The sequence below is a fragment of the Rhinoderma darwinii genome, chromosome 1 (genome assembly GCF_050947455.1).
Source record: "Rhinoderma darwinii isolate aRhiDar2 chromosome 1, aRhiDar2.hap1, whole genome shotgun sequence".
In the NCBI taxonomy this organism is placed as follows: Eukaryota; Metazoa; Chordata; class Amphibia; order Anura; family Rhinodermatidae; genus Rhinoderma; species Rhinoderma darwinii.
This window is the reverse complement of record NC_134687.1, coordinates 515871693-515894356: the sequence shown is the minus strand read 5'-3', so window position 1 is coordinate 515894356 and position 22664 is coordinate 515871693.

The window sequence follows — 22664 nt, the reverse complement described above, 5'->3', positions numbered from 1 at the left end:
GCATGCGCCGACAGTAGACTATGATTTGCGAGGTGTAGGTCATGTAAGTCATAAGATAACATATATAAAGAGGGTCAGTAGATTAGAATAGCAGTGACGCAAAACGCACGTTGGCGACTCTAAGGATTTAGGACAATGGGTAATGTACTTTCCTGATTTTTTGAGTTACTTGGGTTCATTAAGTGTTACCACACTATATTTAGCAGAAGGCAGATGAGTAATAGTGTTGAGGTTATGGTATTGCTATATGACAGATTTCCACTTGGGTATATAGAAGCTTTTGCCAATCTTTTTTTTCACACCTGTCATTTGTTTGGATTGATTTCTTATCTACCAATTTTAATTGGTATAAATAAACTTTTTGTCTTTAAATTTTTTTATCTTTATGTGTGGGTCGTCTATTACGCCTTTTTCATTCTGTAGGTGATAAATCTACAATCCATTTAGAGAAGGAGGCCACAGATGCAGACACCTGAAACTTAGCAACTAAATGTCAGACACAGCTAAACCCATCATAACGAACTCTGTCATTTTTTTTTTATATATACAGTTGCAAACTGGGTTGAAAATAAACATGCATGCAATAAGCAAACACCTGTTGATCCAGAGGAAGAATATAACGAACCTTGAATGACACAGAACAATTTGTCATAGACTGGAAAAATTCCCAACCCCTCATTTAAGTGTCTTCACTATTGACTCCAGCAATTAATGGAAACCAGTCGGACTCTATTGGATATGTCCTATGAAAGAACAGATATGTGATCAAACAAACATTTTCAAAGCTACCAAAATATAAATATTTATGTCAAATATTTTGAAATGTGATGCAGTTCACAGATTCAATGTATGAAGAATTTTTACCAGCTTAATTAATAGCATTGAGTCTGCTGCCAGTCAGGATAATAAAACACATCAGTGATTGTTCATTGTAAATTACAGCATTTTTGTTGCATTTTTAACAATGTATTGAATAACGTTTTATGTTTTCTGGATTCCCGGCAAATGTCACTTCCCAAATAATAACAATAATGTAATGAAATGCCTTGTTTTCTTTTAATATAACTGCTATGTTGCACTTTTTATGATTACAGTGTTAAGTACATTTAGAAAAATGCTGTATCATTGCTGTTTCATTTCTTGCCGATTGGGTAGAATTACTGTAAATGAACAAATTGTGTATCGGCAAGATGTTTTTAATTTCATATAAACAATTTATAATCTCATCCTTTCTATATTAGTCTTGGTTAACACAGAGTTCACAGAGTAGAGATGAACAAATCGATCCTACACAAATTAAATTCAGTACGAAATTCCCAAAATTTCAGATTCTGCAAAATCCAAAACTTTTAGGGTTCATGGCTCACAAATCGCAAATCGCAATTCTGTGCAGTAAAAGACTATGTGCCACCTGCTTGGCTTCACTAGGCTAAACTTTTCTCACTGCTAAACTTTATGGTTACAATGTAAGTCACGTCCCCCCATCACTCGCTGCTGCTGGGAAAGCTCAGCTCAGTCTGAGACCTTAGATGTAACCCAGCTTTCCCACTGTGACTTACATTGCCCGGGGCATGCAGTTCATAGACTGGCAGTACAGGTGTCAGCAGCAATACACTTTAGGGTATGTTCACACGACCTCTTTTCAGACGTAATGGAGGTGTTGTACGCCTCAAATTACGCCTGAAAAGACGGCTCCAATACGTCGGCAAACAGCTGCCTATTGCTTGCAATGGTTCTTACGATGTTCTGTGCAGACGAGCTGTCATTTTACGCGTAGCTGTCAAAATACAGCGCGTAAAATGACGGCTCGTCAAAAGAAGTGCAAGACACGTCTTGGGACGTTTTTGAAGCCGTTTTCTCATAGATTCTATTGAAAACAGCTCCAAAAACGCCCGTAAAAAACACTGTTAAAACGCTGCGAAAAACACGAGTTGCTCAAAAAACATCTGAAAATCAGGGGCTGTTTTCCCTTGAAAACAGCTCCGAATTTTTAGAAGTTTTTGCTGACTGCGTGTGAACATACCCTTACTCCCTAGACTCATCACTCTAACATTATGATCTCCCCACCGCATGCAGCACCCCTCCTACTTCACCACGACATCTTATATCTCTACCAGAGCAAGATCATGTGCAGTACAGATTTGTCCATCCTTACCTTTGCGTGAATTTGGTTCAGTACTCAAATTATCATGAAACAAATTCAGTACAATAGCGTGACATGCTAGCCAAACCCTTGACAGGCTGCAAGCCACATCACAAGTACTGGGTGGCCACACATAGCGATATATAGCATAGACGTCTTGTGACAGAATATCGCAAAATCATGTTTTGTTTTTTTAGCTGGTCATCTTGCGCCATACATCTCAGGATATGTTGAGATATGAGAAAAGGTGAGGAAGGAAACATCTATAGGCGTTTGATGGCAGGCTGGAGTACACCTTTCTCCTGCACATGTGCAATATTTTGATGAGTAGTGCATCCTGGGGACGGCGGTGTCAATCAACTCCAGGGAGGCAGAGTTGCAGTGAAATCTCATGAATATGCCAGACTCCTCTGAAATCTGAAACGCCCAGTGTACTCCGTACCCATCATTTACATACAGCACAAGAAAACTTTGCGATCAGTTACTGAAGCAATTGGACACCCTTTCAGAATACTAATAATGTGGAGCAAAAATCTTTACCGCACTGCACATGGCACATAGCGCAGAATAAGTGTGCAAACTCACGTGACCGTTTCCTTTTAAAGAGCCTGAAAGGAGTAAGGGGTTCCATTATCACTAAAGCATCTAGACTCCAAAAACAACGTACAAAATAATCTGATCTAGAACTATAAAGTTGAAATTAGCCAATCAGAGGCAACTTTCTAGGTATTTGATGAAAGTTATTAGCTGCAGCTAAATGCAACCCTTTTACATCGCACCAAGAAAGCGCTTAGATGGAAACAGGCCAAATTTTATAAGCTGGCGAATAAACCAGATAACATGTTGGCTTCAAAGGTGAGAGCCCTCCACCCACTCAATATCGTTTATCAATTTAAAGATTTGTTGGGCCACTAATCCTCCAATCCTAATACTGTTATAATCATTTCTCAGCATTTTACCAAAAACCAAATTCTCCTCCTGCACTACTACATACAACGGATATTACTTAAATTTTTCCCCAACTACCCATACCGGTGTTTGAGACCGCAAAAGCTCAACAACTGAATGAGGAAGTGAACCTGACTATTAGCTCCCTTAAATGAAAAAACCCTAGGCCTTGACTAAAAAATATAGAGGTATCCGGCATTCTCATATTAAAAACATATGCAACTATGTACTACATAATTACGTTCATACCAAAGCCCAATAAGGACCATACAACCCCAGCAAACTATCATCCCATATTCCTGAATACTGATCTAAGAAAACTCACATGCATCTTTGCTTCCTTTCTTAATAAGTTTTTCCTGGCATTGGCACATTCGTATCAGATGGGCTTTATTCCGGGTCGGCAAGCCCCAGACAATGTCCGTAAGCTGTGTAATATTATAACCTAGGTTAACTTAAACCCTCATACCATTTTCCGTCTCACCCTTGACATAGAGAAAGCCTCTGACAGTCTTTTCCTGTCCTAGTGCTGCAACCCACTGCATTTCCAGAACTTTTTTACTGGCTCTCAAATCCTTTTTTCAAAACCAGATGCTTTTCTTAAACTACCAACTGATTTCCCATCCCCTATTGTCGTACACAGGGGAACCAGACATGGTTGCCTGCTTTCCCCTGCACTATTTGCCCTTGCAATTGATCCCTTGGCTATTATGATACGGACATAACCAAACATTTTGTGTGTGGCAATGGGGATCAGGAATTCAAAGTCATCTTATTTGCGACTCACTCTCACTAAACCATTGACAACACTCCCTAACCTTACACAGGTCCTATCATCTTTTGCCAGCTTATCCAGTTTGAAATGCCAGGTTATCTAGTTTAAAGAGGCTCTGTCACCAGATTTTGCAACCCCTATCTCCTATTGCAGCAGATCGGCGCTGCAATGGAGATAAGAGTAACGTTTTTATTTGTTTTTTTAAAACGAGCATTTTTGGCCAAGTTATGACCATTTTTATATTTATGTAAATGAGGCTTTCTAAAGTACAACTGGGCGTGTTTAAAGTAAAAGTACAACTGGGCGTGTATTGTGTTCGTTACATCGGGGCGTTTTTACTTCTTTTACTAGCTGGGCGTTGTGTATAGAAGTATCAGCCACTTCTCTTCACAACGCCCAGCTTCTGGCACTGCAAAGACACAGCGTGTTCTCGAGAGATCACGCTGTGACGTCACTCACTTCCTGCCCCAGGTCCTGCATCGTGTCGGACCAGCGGGGACACATCGGCACCAGAGGCGTTTGCAGGTAAGTCGATGTAGCTACTTACCTGCAAACGCTGATGCTGCTGCAGAATCAACTGTAGCCTCTGTCGCCTGGTGCCGATGTGGCCGACACGATGCAGGACCTGGGGCAGGAAGTGAGTGACGTCACAGCGTGATCTCTCGAGAACACGCTGTGTCTTTGCACTGCCAGAAGCTGGGCTTTGTGAAGAGAAGTGGCTGATACTTCTATACACAACGCCCAGCTAGTAAAATAAGTAAAAACGCCCCGATGTAACGAACACAATACACGCCGAGTTGTACTTTTACTGTAAACACGCCCAGTTGTACTTTAGAAAGCCTCATTTACATAAATATAAAAATGGTCATAACTTGGCCAAAAATGCTCGTAAAAAAAACAAAAAAAAAACACGTTACTCTTATCTACATTGCAGCGCCGATCTGCTGCAATAGGAGATAGGGGTTGCAAAATCTGGTGACAGAGCCTCTTTAAATACTTCAAAATCAGAATTCCTTTTCTGTAATGTTCCTTCTCCTACTCATAAACTGATAGAGCTAAATTTTGGTTTTGAGCTATGAGACCACTATTTACCTTATTTAGGCCTTAGGCTACATTCAGAAAAATGTAGCTAACCTCGGACGTAAAAAACAGCAGTTTATCACGTCCGAGATGCACCCATGCGGGACGCGTTGTCACGGATTCCCCACAGACTAGAGTCTATGGGGGGATGTGTGACATGCAGTAAAATAGGGCATGTCCTATTTTTTCACGGACCCTTCACACGCTTCGTTGAAACATCGGTCGTGTGAACGGACCCATTGAAATACATGAGTCTGTGTGATGGCTGTTGTTTTAACAGCCGTCACATGGGCGTGATACACGCTCGTCTGAATGAGCCCTTAACTTATCTAAAATTATTGATTCTGTCTGTAAGTGTAATTATCTTGATCTTTCTCCTCAAATGGCCAAAGAACTAGAATCTTGTCATTATCCCACATTATCCTGGGCTAGGATCCACACAGTAAAAATGGTGACATTGCCCAGGGTCTTCAATTACTTTAGAACTCTTCCTACGCCAGTACCAGAATCTAGCCTGATAGAAATTACAGCTCTAAATATTTCATTTAATTTGGGCAGGAATGTCAAGTTAAAGTTTCTTGACGCTGTGTATTTAATGTGTTAAAAGTCAGGATAATGATGGCTACATCTGTACATGTTACTCTTATTTTTCTTTTCCTTACCTTCACCGATTAATATTTCTTTTGTATGCGATATTGTTCCAAATGTATCTCAATTTTATACTAAGCATGGCAACATTTCTTTTATACACATACTTGAAAAATAGTCGTTTGAATGATGTGTACATGCAAAAACTGTTTGTTTATTGATATATCTTCCAATAAATAAGTATGAAACATAAAGAGCTTGAAAATAGTTGAATACAGTCCTAGAATCAGGGGTGTATCTGATGGGCCCCTATGCAAAAGTTGTTCTTGGCCCCCCCCCCCTCAAATTTCTATTCAAAACGTTAGTCGTGGCCCGCCCGTAACTTTCAGCTGCATCGCTGGGTCTCTTAAGTGACCCATCAGTCCTAAGGCATATGTTTTCCCTACCCCCAAATAAATGTACATATATATATATATATATATATACACAAAAAATGTCAACCGCACAGTCCAGGTCTCAAAAAAATGAGGGTGCAAGCCCGCTAGGGATACGGCCACAGTCTCCCAAGGTATATATTTTTCAAAAAACAGGCAGCTCTCAAAAAGTTGTAGCAGAATTAGAAAAGGTGCTTTATTCCATCAATCCAAGCGACGTCTCAGCTCTTCAATAGAGCCTTCTTCAAGCTAGTGAATGCACACTCAAACAGCATATATAGGGGAAATACAATCAAGTGGGAAGTGCTTGCATCACATGGCAATCCACCATGTGACCACACATGCAGTGAATAATGAATGAGCAATCATGAAAAGAGTTAACAACAACACATGCAATGTTATATATCACACATGGTAGGCTTAGTACACCGGCTCAGCAGACAGTATTACACATGATAGGCTAAGGGTATGTTCACACGGCCAAATTTCAGACGTATACGAGGCGTATTATGCCTCGTTTTACGTCTGAAAATATGGCTACAATACGTCGGCAAACATCTGCCCATTCATTTGAATGGGTTTGCCGACGTACTGTGCAGACGACCTGTTATTTACGAGTCGTCGTTTGACAGCTGTCAAACGACGACCCGTAAATTTACTGCCTCGGCAAAGAAGTGCAGGGCACTTCTTTGCCACGTAATTTGAGCCGTTCTTCATTGAAATCAATGAAGCACGCACGGCTCAAGGTTTACGAGCGTCTCAGACGCCTCGTAAATTACGAGGAGGAGCATTTACGTGTGAAACGAGGCAGCTGTTAACAGTCTGTCTTTTCACACGTAACTGCCTCTCAGCGTGTGAACATACCCTTAGATACATCGGCTCAGCAGACAGTATTACACATGATAGACTTAGATACAGCGGCTCAGCAGACAGTAGCACACATGATAGGCTTAGATACAGGGTCCCAGCCAATGGCGGATTATAACATGGGCGTTTCGGGCGGTCGCCCGGGGCCCGAGGCTGCCAGGGGGCCCATCGCAGCACGAACCGCACACTATCTTAAAAAACTATGCAGCGCTGCTAGCTGCCGCGCTGCCCGCTTCCAACTGAATCTGCGTCTGCAGGACGCAGATTCAGTTGGGTTGAATGCTGGAGCCTCGCTCCAGCATTCACTCTGCCGTGAGCGGCTCGGTGCAGGCAGGCGCGATGTAGTGACGTCATCGCGCCTGCCTGCACGGAGTCACTCACAGCACAGCACAGTGCAGAGGAGGAGACGCATCGCATCCCCCACCGTCATGGGAACCGGGATAGGTAAGCAATTATGTTTTATTTATTTATTAGGTACGTACATATGGGGCATTATACTGTGTCAGCTATGGGGCATTATACTGTGTCAGCTATGGGGCATTATACTGTGTCACCTCTATGGGGAATTATACTGTGTCAGCTATGGGGCATTATACTGTGTCAGCTATGGGGGCATTATGCTGTGTCAGCTATGGGGCATTATGCTGTGTCAGCTATGGGGCATTATACTGTGTCAGCTATGGGGCATTATGCTGTGTCAGCTATGGGGCATTATACTGTGTCAGCTATGGGGCATTATACTGTGTCAGCTATGGGGCATTATACTGTGTCAGCTATGGGGCATTATACTGTGTCAGCTATGGGGCATTATACTGTGTCAGCTATGGGGCATTATACTGTGTCAGCTATGGGGCATTATACTGTGTCAGCTATGGGGGCATTATACTGTGTCAGCTATGGGGCATTATACTGTGTCACATCTATGGGGCATTATACTGTGTCAGCTATGGGGCATTATGCTGTGTCAGCTATGGGGCATTATACTGTGTCAGCTATGGGGCATTATACTGTGTCAGCTATGGGGCATTATACTGTGTCAGCTATGGGGCATTATACTGTGTCAGCTATGGGGCATTATACTGTGTCAGCTATGGGGGCATTATACTGTGTCGCAGCTATGGGGGCATTATACTGTGTCGCAGCTATGGCGGCAATATACTGTGTCACAGCTATGGGGGCATTATACTGTGTCGCAGCTATGGAGGCAATATACTGTGTCGCAGCTATGGAGGCATTATACTGTGTAGCAGCTATGGAGGCATTATACTGTGTAGCAGCTATGGAGGCATTATACTGTGTCACAGTTATGGAGGCATAATACTGTGTCGCAGCTATGGAGGCATTATAGTGTGTCGCGGCTATGGGGGCATTATACTGTGTCGCAGCTATGGGGGCATTATACTGTGTAGAGGCAGCTATGAAGGGCATTATACTGTGGGGACAGCTATGGGTGGCAATATACTGTGGGGACAGCTACGGGGGACATTATACTGAGCAATTACAAGTGCTGCAGGTCCAAGGGGGGAGACGCTGTGTAGCACTATATACGAGGGGGGATTGTTGTAAAGCACTATATAGAAGGGAGCGCTGTGTATCACTATATCTAAGGGGGATTGCTGTGTAGCGCTATATACAAGAGGGGGAGGGCTATGTGACGCTATTTACAGAGGGGGAGGACTGTGTAGCGCTATTTACAGGGGGCTGTGTGTGGTGCTATCTACAGTGTTTGACACAATTATATTCAGGGGCGCAGTCTATGGTGCTATAATATTTAGGAGCACAGTGTTTGTACTATTTTATTCAGGGGCGCAGTGTTTCGTGCTATTATATTTAGGGGCACAGTGTGTGGCACCATGATAATATTATCTTTGTTTATAGGTGTGGAAATGTTGGAAAAGTGAGGAGCCAAAGACATCTGAGTGGCAAATTCTGCAGAAATGGGTCATGGCCGGGAAAAGTCGTCATGAAGTCTGGACTGGATGGAGAAGAGGAAAAAAACTACGTCGTCACCTGTGAGTCACTAGATTTATAGACAATCTGTCATCTCTACTGACATGTTTATTATAGGAAATCCTTGTATTTCACAAAGTCTTTGTGCAGTCCAGGACTGATAGACAAATAAGTGTTACTATTCCCCTTGTCAGGAGAATGTGTCCCTACACGGTGCGATACGGTCAGCGATGGTTGGAGACTGTCAGTATGTGGGGACACAGCCTTTTGACAAGGGGAGTAGTAACACCCATTTGTTAATGTCTGGACAAAAAGGAAGTGTTAACAATAGTTACAGGGCGGCGGTGGAGAAGGGGGGCCCAACTATGGGTAACAGCCCAGGGCCCATGGTCTACTTAATCCGCCACTGGTCCCAGCAGTCAGTATCACACATGACAGATTTAGATACAGGGCCCCAGCAGACAGTATCACACATGATAGGCTTAGATACAGGGCCCCAGCAGTAAGTATCCTTAATCACTCCTGAATTGGGTCCTTCTCATCTCTGTACGCATCACTGAATCCTGACACCATTCAGTGTCACACCGTTAGGTGCACAGCTTATACAACGTTCTGACGCTGATTGGCAAAGATAACCAGACTCAGGAGCGGGAGGGTAAGTATATTGTTACTGTTACCATGTAGTTTACTACATAGGTCCCAGATACTACAGACATAGTGCGGGGGCCATGGGCCCCTGGCTTCAGGGACCTGTTGTAACTGCAACCGCTGTGAACCCTATAGCTACGCCACTGCCTATAATATATCAGAAAGTCAGACAAGAGTTTTCAGGGCAATCAGGCCACTTGCGATTCACAGCAAATTTATTAGGAATGATTCTGATGGCTGATTCGATCACTTTGGACCCAAAACTAATTTAGGGAAATTCGCTCATTTTTATCCCACAGGCAATAGTGGTGTAGTTTAGAACAGCACTACTATACCCAATAAAATACAGTATAAACCACATGCTGTAAGATTCATATTTATGTTTTTAGTTATATATAGCTGGAATTACACTTGCATTTTTTGATGAAGTATTTTTAAACTAAAGGCAATAGTGGATCCTACGGGAAGGAAAAGTATATATCCTTAGGTTAATCCACTCCTGGCTTTGGATCAAGAACTGCATCAAATACTGCACCTCAAACCTCACCCAATACTGCATGTGTGATTCCAGCCTTAACCCCTTAAGGATGTGGACTAGTTGTCACGTTCAGGACACAGCCCCATTTTTCAAATCTAACGTGTCACTTTATGTGGTAATAACTTTGGAATGCTTTTACCTATCCAAGCGATTCTGAGATTATTTTCTCATGACAAATTGTACATTAAGTTAGTGGTAAAATTTGGTCAATACATTCAGTATTTAATTGTGAAAAATACCAAACTGTAGCGAAAAATTTAAAAAAATAGCATTTTTCCTAATTTAAATGTATCTGCTTGAAAGATAGGCAATTATACCACACAAAATTTTTCTAATTAACATTTCCCATATGTCTACTTTAGATCGACATAGTTTTTTGAACATCCTTTTATTTTTCTAGGACGTTACAAGGCTTAGAACTTAGAAAATTTCAAAAGGATATTTTATCAGGGACGAGTACAGTTGTGAAGTGGTTTTGAGGGGCCCATACAATGCAAACCCCATAAATCAACCAATTTTAAAAATGGCACCCCTCAAAGTATTCAAAATAGCATTTAGAAAGTTTATTAAGCCTTTAGGCGTTTCACAAGAATTAAAGCAAAGTATAGGTGAAATTTACAAATTAAAATATTTTTTGCAGAAATTAATTTTTAGTCTTTTTTTTTACTGTAACGCAGAAGGCTTTACCAGAGAAACACAACTCAATATTTATTGCCCAGATTCTGCAGTTTTTAGAAATATCCCACATGTGGCCCTAGTGTGGTAATTTAGTGAAATTAGGCCATGAAATTGAAAAGCTACATTTTCAATTTTTACAAGGAATAAATGAGAAAAAGCACCCCAACATTTGAAAAGCAATTTCTCCTGATTATGCCAATACCCCATAAGTGGGGATAAACTGCTATTCGGACACACGGCAGGGATCAAAAGGGAAGACGTGCCATTTGGAGTTTAAATTTAGCTGGAATGGTTTTTGAGTTCCATGTCCCATTTGCAAAGTGCCTGTGGGGCCAAAACAGTAAGAACCCCCCAAAAGTGACCCTATTTGGGAAACTACAACCCTTAAGGAATCTATCGAGGGGTTTAGTGAGCATTTAGACCCCACTGGTCTTTTGCAGAATTTATTGGATTTAGGCCGTAAAAATATAATTTTTTCCAATAAAAAGTTGCATTTTTTCATTTTCACAAGGGATAAAGGAAAAAAATCACCCCAACATTTGTAAAGAAATTTCTCCCGAGTACGGCAATATCGCACATGCGGTCATAAACTACTGTTTGAACACACGGCAGGGATCAGAAGGGCAGGAGCGCTATTTGGAATGCAGATTTTGCTGGATTGGTGTTCGAGCGCCATGTCATATTTGCAAAAACCGAAGGTACCAGAGTACAGTGGAAGCCCCAAGAAGTGAACCTATTTTTGGAAACTACACCCCTCAAGGCATTTATCATTTGCCTGGACATAGGACAGGGCTCAGTAGTGAAGAGCAACATGCACATTTGAGGTCTATTTTGGTGATTTTAGCAGTTGCCCGCAATTGCAGGGCTCAAAGGTCATAGTGACCTCTATTTTGAAAACCACACCGCTTCAGGCATTTTAAGTGGTGTTTTTCATTAGTAATTAATGTGCAGTGGTTGGTGCAAAGTGAAAATTGCAATTTTCTGATGATATGCCATTTTAGTTCACAATATGTTGTGCCCAGTTTGTGCCAGTGAAGACAAATATCTCGTAAACTTCTAAGCGGGTTCTCCCAGGTATGGCGATGCCATATAGGTGGACGTAAACTGCTGTTTTGGCACTCTATAGGGCTCACAACGGAGGGAGCACCATTTGACTTTTTGAGCGCAGATTTTGCTTAGCAGTTGTTCTGTTTGAGGTATTAGGGTATTTTCACACGCAGTGTCCAAAAACTTCTGAAAACACGGAGCTGTTTTCAGGTGAAAACAGCTCCTGATTTTCAGACGTTTTTGTAGCAACTCGCGTTTTTCGTGGCGTATTTTACGTATTTTACGTCCCAAGAAGTGAAATGCATTTCTTTTTCGCGGGCGTCTTTTTACACGCCGTATTTTGAAAGCGACACGTAATATAACACCTTGTGGGAACAGAACACCGTAAAACCCATTGAAAGCAATAAGCAGATGTTTGTAGGCGTAATGGAGCCGTTTTTTCAGGCGTAATTCGAGGCGTAAAACGCCTGAATTACGTCTGAAAATAGTGCATGTGAACATACCCTTACTGGTATTTCAGTTTGTAATGTGGGGGCATATATAGGCTGGGAGAGTAAATCAGAGTATAATAAGGTGGTATAATAATGCGGTAAATAAATAATAATTCATAGATGTGTGGCCGGTGTCGCACTGATAAATGGCGCCCGATCTTATCCGCTTTTGGAACACTCTGCACATTTTGCATCGCCATATTCTGAGAGCCAGAACTTTTTTATTTTTTGGCCAACGGAGCTGTAGTTTTCATTGGTTCAGTTTTGGGGTACACGCGTTTTTTTTTATCACTTTTGATTCCATTTTTTGGCAAGCAAGGTGACCAAGAGCCAGCAAGTCTGACAATGAATTGTATTCTTTTTTTTTACGGTGTTCACCGTGGGCTATAAATTTACATTTTACCTTATTCTGTGGGTCGATACGATTACGGCGATGCCAAATTTATATCGTTTTATTATGTTGTGCAGCGTTTGCACAATAAAATCACTTTTTTTTTATTTTTATTTCTTTTGTGTCACCGTATTGTAAGAGCCATAACATTTTATTTTTCAGTAAAAAAAGCTATGTAGGGCTTTAGTTTTTGCGTGACAGGTTGTAGTTTTATTGGTACGGTTTTTGGGTACATGCAACTTTTTATTCCATGTTTTGAAAGGGGTGGTTACCAAAAAATAGTAATTCTGGCATTGGGTTTTTTTTTTTGTTTGTTTTTTGCAGTGTTCACCGTGCAGGAAAAATAACATTATATTTTTATAGTGTGGGTTGTTACGGATGCGGTGATGGCAAATATGTCTACTTTCTTTTTAACGTTTCCATTTTTTTCCTATAGTAAAAGACTTATTATAGGAAAGAAGCAGGTTATTGTTTTTATTAACTTGAAACTTTTATTTTTACACTTTTATTCAACTTTCTATTAACTTTTGTTTTACTTTTTTCTGGTCCCACTAGGGTACTTGAAGGCCTGCAACCTCTGATCTTTACTCTAAGGGTATGTGCACACGATAACGACCATTACGGCTAAAATTACGGAGCTGTTTTCAGGGGAAAACAGCTCCGTCATTTCAGACGTAATTGTTCATACTCGCATTTTGCAAGGCGTCTTTGACGGCCGTAATTTGGAGCTGTTCTTCAAAACTGCTCAAATTACGTCCAAAGAAGTGTCCTGCACTTCTTTGACGAGGCAGTCATTTTACGCGTCGTCTTTTGACAGCGACCCGTAAAATGACAGGTGGTCGGCACAGTACGTCGGCAAACCCATTCAAATGAATGGGAAGATGTTTGCCGACGTATTGGAGCCCTATTTTCAGGTGTAAATCGAGGCATAATACGCCTCGTTTACGCCTGAAAATAGGTCGTGTGAATCCAGCCTAAGGGCATGTTCACACACTTAAACAAAAACGTCTGAAAATACGGAGCTGTTTTCAAGGGAAAACAGCTCCTGATCTTCAGACTTTTTTTTAGCAACTCACGTTTTTCACGGCGTTTTTTTACGGCTGCTTTTGGAGCTGCTTTTCTATAGAGTCAATGAAAAAAAGGTCCAAAATCATGGACTTCTTTTTCGCAGGCGATTTTTAATGCGGCCATTTTTCTAAACGGCTGCGTAAAAAAACGGCTCGTGGGAACAGAACGCCGTTTTTCCCATTGAAATCAATGGGCAGATGTTTGGAGGCATTCTGCTTCTGATTTTTCGGCCGTTTTTTGGGACGTTTACGGCCCAAAAAACTTCTGAAAATAGCCCGTGTGCACATACCCTTACAGATGTCTGAAATGGCAGTATTGCATGCCAAAAGTGCACTTCAAGCTTATATAGACTTATTCAGGCTTTCCTATTTTTCTTTCCCAACAAAGTAAATGTGGGAAAAGCCCAAAAATGCAATAAAACAAACAACTCTGTCAGTATTAAAAAAAAAAAAAAAAAAAGGGCTAGATGCTTATTTAATGTCCAAATGGGTTTTGAGGCTTATAAATAATTGAGCAATAAATAATGTATAATTGAACTTGATGTACATGTGACCTTTTTAACCTAACTATTTCAGTGACCACGGAGTTGTTTGCAGCTGTCATGTAATTTTTGTTGAGCTCCAGTACAATAAAATCGCTGTTACACATGACGTTGTGTATGATGACCTACTCTTCAGGAAAATGTGCCTTTTGCCGTTTTGGTTGCATGTGCAAAATCTATTAGATCATAAAAACACATTGTTCTTTAAAGGTTAAATTTATACAAACTCCTCACTGATGAGCACAACTGAGGAGAAATGGTGCAGAACTTCAATAGAATAGTTTACAGTTTGTAATTTATATACAATTAAATTATCCGCTAATTAGGGTATGTTCACACGCTTAATAAAAAAATGTCTGAAAATACAGAGCTGTTTTCAAGGGAAAACAGCTCCTGATTTTCATCCGTTTTTTAATCAAACTTGCGTTTTTTGCAGCATTTTTTACGGCTCCAAAAATGGCTCAGGAAGTGACAGGCACTTCTTTTTACGTGTGCGTCTTTTTACGCGCAGTTTTTTGAAAATGAGGCGTAAAAAGATGCCCCAACGGAACGCCGTATTACCCGTTAAAAATCAATGGGCAGATGGTTGTAGGCGTTCTGCTTACGATTTTCCAGACGTTTTTCGAGACATTTACGGCCCAAAAAACAGCTCAAAATAGCCCGTGTGAACATACCCTTAATGTGAAGCTCTTGACAGACAGCTTAGTAAATTATGGAAATGAGACATTGTGACAATCTGAATAGTGTAACTAGTGCTGTTACGTAGCAATTTTTACATTTTGCGTCCTAATAATAACAAATATGCAGCACCAGACTTACATCTCACAAGCCTGCAGGCACAGATTATTTGATGCCTCTTAGGCCTCATTTACACGAGCGTGTGCGTTTTGCGCGCGCAAAAAACGCTGCGTTTTGCGCGCGCAAAAGGCACTTGGCAGGTCCGTGTGTCATCCGTGTATGATGCGCGGCTGCGTGATTTTCGCGCAGCCGCCATCATAGAGATGAGGCTAGTCGACGCCCGTCACTGTCCAAGGTGCTGAAAGAGCTAACTGATCGGCAGTAACTCTTTCAGCACCCTCGACAGTGAATGCCGATCACAATATACACCAACCTGTGAATAAAAAAAGACTTTCATACTTACCAAGAACTTCTTGCTTCCCCCAGTCCGGGCTCCCGGCCGTTGCCTTGGTGACGCGTCCCTCTCTTGTCATCCGGCCCCACCTCCCAGGATGACGCCGCAGTCCATGAGACCGCTGCAGCCTGTGATTGGCTGCAGCCTGTGCTTGGCCTGTGATTGGCTGCAGCTGTCACTTGGACTTTACTGTCATCCCGGGAGGTCGGACCGGAGTTATCGGTAAGTCAGAACGTCTTTTTTTTTTTACAGGTTCATGGATTTTCGGAGCGGAAGTCACTGTCCATGGTGCTGAACCAGTTTAACGCTTTCAGCACCGTGGACAGTGACTGTCTCCTGACGTCGCGTACCCGAACATTTTTTACCGGTTTCGGTCAAAACGAGTTTGGCCGAACCCGGTAAAGTTCGGTGCTCTCATCTCGAATTTGACACTCCGTTTGGATGTTTGTAAACAGAAAAGCACGTGGTGCTTTTCTGTTTACATTCAGGAGTTTGACAGCTCTTGCGCGAATCACGCAGTTCGCACGGAAGTGCTTCCGTGCGGCATGCGTGGTTTTCACGCACCCATTGACTTCAATGGGTGCGTGAGTGCGCGAAAAACGCACGATTATAGAACATGTCGTGAGTTTTTTTCTGCGCACACGCGCTGAGCGCAATTCACGCATCGTCTAAACTGCCCCATTGACTAATATAGGTGCGTACGACATGCGTGCAAAGCACGCGCGTCGCACGCGCGTATATTACGTTCGTGTAAATGAGGCCTAAATGTCTATAGACGTAGCGGCCGTGTACCGGTAGTGTGCTGCACACAAGAAAACACGCCAGAGGTTTTACAACAAAATACGAAGTTTTACATTGCGGTTTTTGGCTGTGCGACCTGTACAGTTTAAACACATGGTATCAAAGTACTTCACCTGTATAAGCCTGGCGGCCAAAAACTGCATCACTGAAACGCAACAATTCGCTGTAAAACCAAGTTCGATTTTGACACGCAATACATTATGCACACTTATACTCTCGCTACCAAGTAGGCCACATTTTGGGTAATATATGGCTTTAAAATATCTATCTTTGCTTACAAAATAAAGCATGACATGGCAGTATGCTTCTCACAACATCTAGCTGCTACGCATACCACGTATGTCCAACCACCCTCTCCTTGTCTCACCACTGCTGACCTCTCCAATTGATTGAAAGTGATTCACACGAGCATGTTCAGTCCGTGATATATCGTCCGTATGTCGGCCGCATTTCCCGGACCGAGCAAACTGCAGGGAGCCGGGCTCCTAGCATCATAGTTATCTATGACACTAGGAGTCCCTGCCTCGCTGCGGCACAACTGTCCCGTACTGTAATCGTGTTTTCAGTACGGGACAGTAGTTCAGTGGAGAGGCAGGGACACCTAGCGTCAAAGATAACTATGATGCTAGGAGCCCGGGTCCGTGCAGTGCGTTCGGTCCGGGAAATGCGGCCGACATACAGACCGTATATCGCGGACTGAAGACGCTCGTGTGAATCCGGCCTTAAAAGGAAAGACCTGTGGCATCTGGTCAGTGCTCAGCATGTGGCTGATAACCTTTGATTACATCATCCTGCTCAGAACTGCCACACACTTGCCTCAGCAACACGGTTCTTTAGATCCTGTTAGTTTGTGAAGGTCTCTGTTGTCTGCTATTTTGGATTTGCCCTAGTTTCCGGACTGCCTGCCATGACCTGTATCTGACTTACCTTGCTACATGGTTCCAAACTCTTGTCCCGACGCCTGACGTGACAGTCTCACTGCAGCCTTCCCTCCGTCCCTACTTGGTTGTCTTTCTATCACTCCCACAGCATTGTGGCCACCTAAGTAAGATATTAATACACATACAGATGTGTCCACCTTTCCAGTCCATAGTCTGGCAGTATAGATGTCAGCAGCCCTACCCTACTTATCCGCTCGCAGAATGGCTCATAGCCATGACATTATGATCTCCCTGCTCCCCATGCAGCACAACTCCTCACCACATGCTAGTAAAGCCCTTGACTTGCTGCAAGTCACATCACAACCATTAAGTGGGCACACACAGAAAGATATAGCATAGACAGAGTATCACAAAATCATGTTTTCTTCCAAAACTGGTCATCTCGCGCCACATTTCCCAGGATGTGTTGTGAAACATCTATCATTTCCATGTGAATACGCACTATTTAGTGTAAATTCATATGTAAATTATCACCTTTTTTTTTAGACCTCCTTCTTGAGGGCTGCCTAGTGGCCCTGCAAAGAAGGGGTTAAGCAGAAAAAGAAGTGGGAGTGGCTATCACTATTTAATGCACCCTCCTTCTGCAGCATTTTTTGACTTGTCTGCGTCCTGCTGGGAACGGGTTTTCACCCACCCACCCACCTACCTAGTAAGTATGGCCTTTTTTGTGGTTTTGAAGTTATCTATGTCCCATTTTTTCTGCTGGTGTTTTTTCATTAGGAACGAAAAGTTCTAGTTAGGGACTTGAAAGGCACTGGGGACCCTTGACGTTGGGTTGCGAGCTTTGCTTATTTTGGCCAAAATAACAACTAATACCCCATGTTTCATGGATATGTTTACTATGTATACTTTTTTTCAGGACGCAGCCAGGTCTTATACGCTGGGAGGGCATGATGTGCTGGCGTTTGGCTTGGCATGCAGAGCAGCCCACCTTAGCTAACAGTAGCGGCGTTACAAATAGGCTGTCATTCGGCAAGATATGCTATACCTGACGACCAGCACATTGTCCCTCCACGTATTACACGTAGTACTGACACCCCATGTACTATTCACAGCACTGACCCCCATTCATCACACATTTATTTCTTATTACATTATCACACAGTTCTGACACTTCCATACATACACTTTTCTTTTTTTACTATACATTCACAACTTAGCACTACACTAACACTGACATTCATTTATCACACACTTGTGAGCACTTAGTTCGCCACTCCCCCCAAGACTAGTGGGAGTGGCTATCACTATTTAATGCACAGTTATGCTCGGCTCGGCAGAGCGTGCATGTTTTTTTAATGGCGAGAAGTGAAAAAGGTAATATTCCGTAGCAACAAGTGATTGCACATGTTGAAATCCAACATATACTTTTTTCTTCTTTCCCGAACATCTGCCATAAGGGGGCAGTCAGTAGTGCCATATAAACACAAAATCTGTGGGTTCAGAAGACTTTAATCTAATGTGGTTGTCCAGCTTAAGGGCTCATTCAGACGAACGTGTTTCTCGTCCATGTGCTGTGCGTTGAAATAACTGACAGCACACGGACCCATTCATTTCAATGGGGCTATCCAAAAATTTGTGAGTTTTCATGCAGCGAGTGTCCATTGCGTGAAACTCACTGCATTTTCTATATTGGTGCGTTTTTGCACACCTAGTCGCCCATTGAAGTCTATGGGTGCGTGAAAATCACGGACAGTACACGGACGAAATCCGTGTTTCACGCATCAGTTACTAAAGAAATGCCGAGAAAGAAAAAAAACAAAATAAGTGCTTGTATGCACATTAAAAACACATGCCACACGCAAAGCACACTGATGCCAAAACGCAACGCACACCAACATGAAATGCTGCGTTTTTTACGCGCGCAAAACGGACATGCTCGTCTGAATGTAGCCCTAGAAGAAGTTTTCAGGCCATGTTAGTCTGATTTAGTAAGGAAGTGCATTACAATGCAGCATGTTTTGGAGACAAGGGGAGAAAATGTTATAAAGGAGTATGGATAATATCCACAGGTGGTTGAAAGAACGGAGATAAGAGACTCTTTTTCAGTAGAGTATAACATAGTGGAAAATGTTACCAGTTATTTTTATGGACGGTCAATGATTGGCAGCATTAAAGCGCTTCCATATTAGGGCTTGTAGCGGAATTGCTGCGTATTTTCCGTCCGGAATTGTGGACAGAAAATACACAGCAGAATACAGTAGCAGCAAAGTGGGTGATATTTAACAAATCTCATCCACACGCTGCGTACATTTTCCGACCAGAAATTGCCTGTGGTGCGTATTTTTCGTACCACAGCATGACAATTCCTGCTGTGGAAAGTGGACTAAATTGCTGCGTTTTTCAGAGGAGATGTCACCATCCCCCAACGTTGAGAAAAAAGCAGTAAAATCCGCATCATTATCTGCAGTAAAAAACGTAGGAAATGGTGCAGTTTTTCCGTATTAATTTTCTGCAGCAATTCCGTTCCATGTGGACAAGCGCTTAATGTAAAACAGGGTTATAAAGTGTGAGTACATAAAGTGATCACATTTTGTAAAATATATATTCTATTAAACTGTTGTTGGGAGTGATTACACAAAAATGGGTTTGAGGAGGAAGCAGGTATAGGAGTCTATAGTCACATCCATACTAGCCACAGTTGTCTCACAAATTAGATAGTGCCACACAGCCCCGCCTTGTAGATAGTGACACACTGCCCCCTGTAGACAGTTTCTCACACACCCCCTTGTAGATAGTGCCACACAGCCCCCCCTGTAGATCGTGCCACACAGCCCCCCTTGTAGATAGTGCCACAAAGCCTCCCCTGTAGATAGTGCCCCACACTCCCCTTGTAGAAAGTGCCCCTCCAATAAAATAAAAAAACTTGTACTCACCTAGCTCCGTTCCCGCGATGAACGGAGCTGCACAGCAGGCCTCCTCAGTCCTGAGCATATGAGATGCCGAGACGGGAGGATGTTGTGATGATTGATTCTTTGAACAAGTTCAAGAAGGGCCTTGATGCTTTTCTTGCAAAATATAATATTACAGGTTATGAGTACTAAATTCTGGAAATGGGACGTTGATCCAGGGATTTATTCGGATCTCCATATTTATAGTCGGGGAGGATTTTTTTCCCCCTAATGAGGCAATTGGCATCCACCTTATGTTGGTTTTTGCCTTCCTCTGGATCCACAAGATAGGAACATAGGTTGGACTTGATGGACCTGTGTCTTTTTTCAAACTTACCAACTATGTAACTCCAGTCGATGCTTGGCATTGCACCTGGTGATCATAGGCTTATGTGCAGCTGCTTGACCATGAAAACCACTAAATAAAACTCTGACACACAGCTCGATGTCACAGATGCATTATGGAACTCTGTAGTGTGTGGTGCAAGATTGGATTAGCAACCTCACTCTGTGAGATTGCGTAGTCTACCACCTTGTATCTGAGCTGTTACACGTTAATGCTTCCACTTTACAATAATAGCACTTACAGTTGACCGGGACAAATATAGTGGATCAGACATTTCCAAAACTGATTGTGCAAAGGTGGTATACAATGACAGTGCCAACATTAAAGTCACAGAGCTTTTTAGTGCGATCCACACTTCTACCAATGTTTGTCTTTGGATACTGCATGGCTGTGTGCTTTATTTTATGCACCTGTTTGCAATGGGTGTGGCTGAAACACCTGAACATAATAATTAGGGGCGTCCACATACTTTTGCCCATATAGTGGATTTAAAAAAATAACATACTTATCTTCATGAATAATATTTTAATTATCTTTCTTTCTTTCAAATAAATAATTGGTATTTGCAGCATTTGATTGCAGTTCTGCAGGGTCTTAGTGGAATGAACAAGAATGAGTCCCCATGCACACGACTGTAGATTTCATCCGTAATTACGGACCAATTTAATTCTATGGCCAATATTTACAGGAAGGTGTCCGGGCCGTAGAAAGCTTCCATAAAAAATAGGACATGTCCTATTTTTTTATTTTATGGACCGTGCTTACATTATTTATAATGGGAGCATGGCTCGCAAATAAAGACGACTGTCCACGGCCGTCTGTGGCCGGCCGTAGCTGTAATCACGGACCGGGATTACGGCTACAGACGTGTGCAGGGCGCCCTACTGTGGATGGGGAATGGATATCGCAATTCTGATATACAATCTCTAGATAGTTACAGTGTCTGTTTGTTTATTTTGAAAAATGAGGTGCCTACATTTAAAAAATTACATTTTAATTATTTTGCATTCCAGTTTTGTCCGTTCTTTTTTGTTTTTTTTATATCTCCAGAGCTTTACTGTTTTGACAAATCTCATGACCAAAATTAGACATTGCTTTCAATTATTTCCCATATTTCTTCTTTTCACTTCAGGAATATTATGTCTAAAAGTGCCTCATCAGACGACAGTGGCAGTGATGCAAGACTGAGACCCTGAGACCACAGGGACAGACTGAACATTACTAGAACTTTCCAGTGTTTTAACGTTCAGACTTTGTTAATGCAAATGTATTTGTATTGCACCTGAATACTCAATTTATTTTAATACATTACAAAAATGAATTATTCATATTAAAACTAAGCTTTGCTGAAAAGGCAGTGCCACTTGGAGTATCAAACAGTAGGTTATGAATTGTGGCTGAGTGATTTTGAAGTGGTATATTCCAGCTAAGTACCAGTCAAAATGTAATCTTAGAGAGTAGTTGAGGGGTAAATTAAATAAATGCCGTTTTTAATGTAAAGTGATAAAGTTGTAATAATCAGTCTCTCCTAACCTGTCTCTAAGTATCACTTAAACCAAGGCTAAATAAAAACTGTGATGTGTTTTGTGCAGAAGGAATTTTATTGAATTACATTTTTTTAGTGTGTTGTACTGTACATTAAAACGGCATCAATTTATGGTATAAACCTGCCTATTGTTCTATGGGGTCAGGTGGGGAAAAGGGTTAATGGGCGCCATAATTATTTTGGAAAGTGTAGAGCCATGACCACTGACCAAACTTTGATATAGAGCATTGTAGTTAGTGGTGTACATGGAAGAGTGAGGACCCCAAAGCAAAATGGGCTTCCCCTTATAGTGCCAGATGCCACCCAGGACAAAATGGCCTGCAGTTTGTTTCACTCTTCCATTCCCTTTCCCTGACACTTGGGCCCTGACCTCCTTGTTTGCTAATGATGCTGTTCCTCTGGAGAGGGCAGTCACCTAAGGCTGGGTGCCTTCTCTCTAAAGGCCCCACAGCAGCCACAACGTCTGCCTCTATGCTATGGTATGTCCATGATTATGGTTACTATAGATCTATAAGGATCATTAGAAAAATCTCTTAAATCTCTTTCTCTGTGAATTAAAATTTCATTCCATTATATAATTAAAGAGTGAGTAGAAAGTCATACATGTGAAAATACACTACTCAAGCTATTGAATGTTGGTAAATATCAGTACTCAAAGTGCTATTGTCATGAATCAGAGGTACTTTAAGCAGAGCCATCTACAAGAAGCCCATAAAGGGTTCAACTAGTGGGTGCTAGGAGCTCCCGCTAAACAAGGTCTCAGAACCAGAATTCAGGGAGGTGTATAATGTGCGTGGCATCATACTGAATAGCACAATTT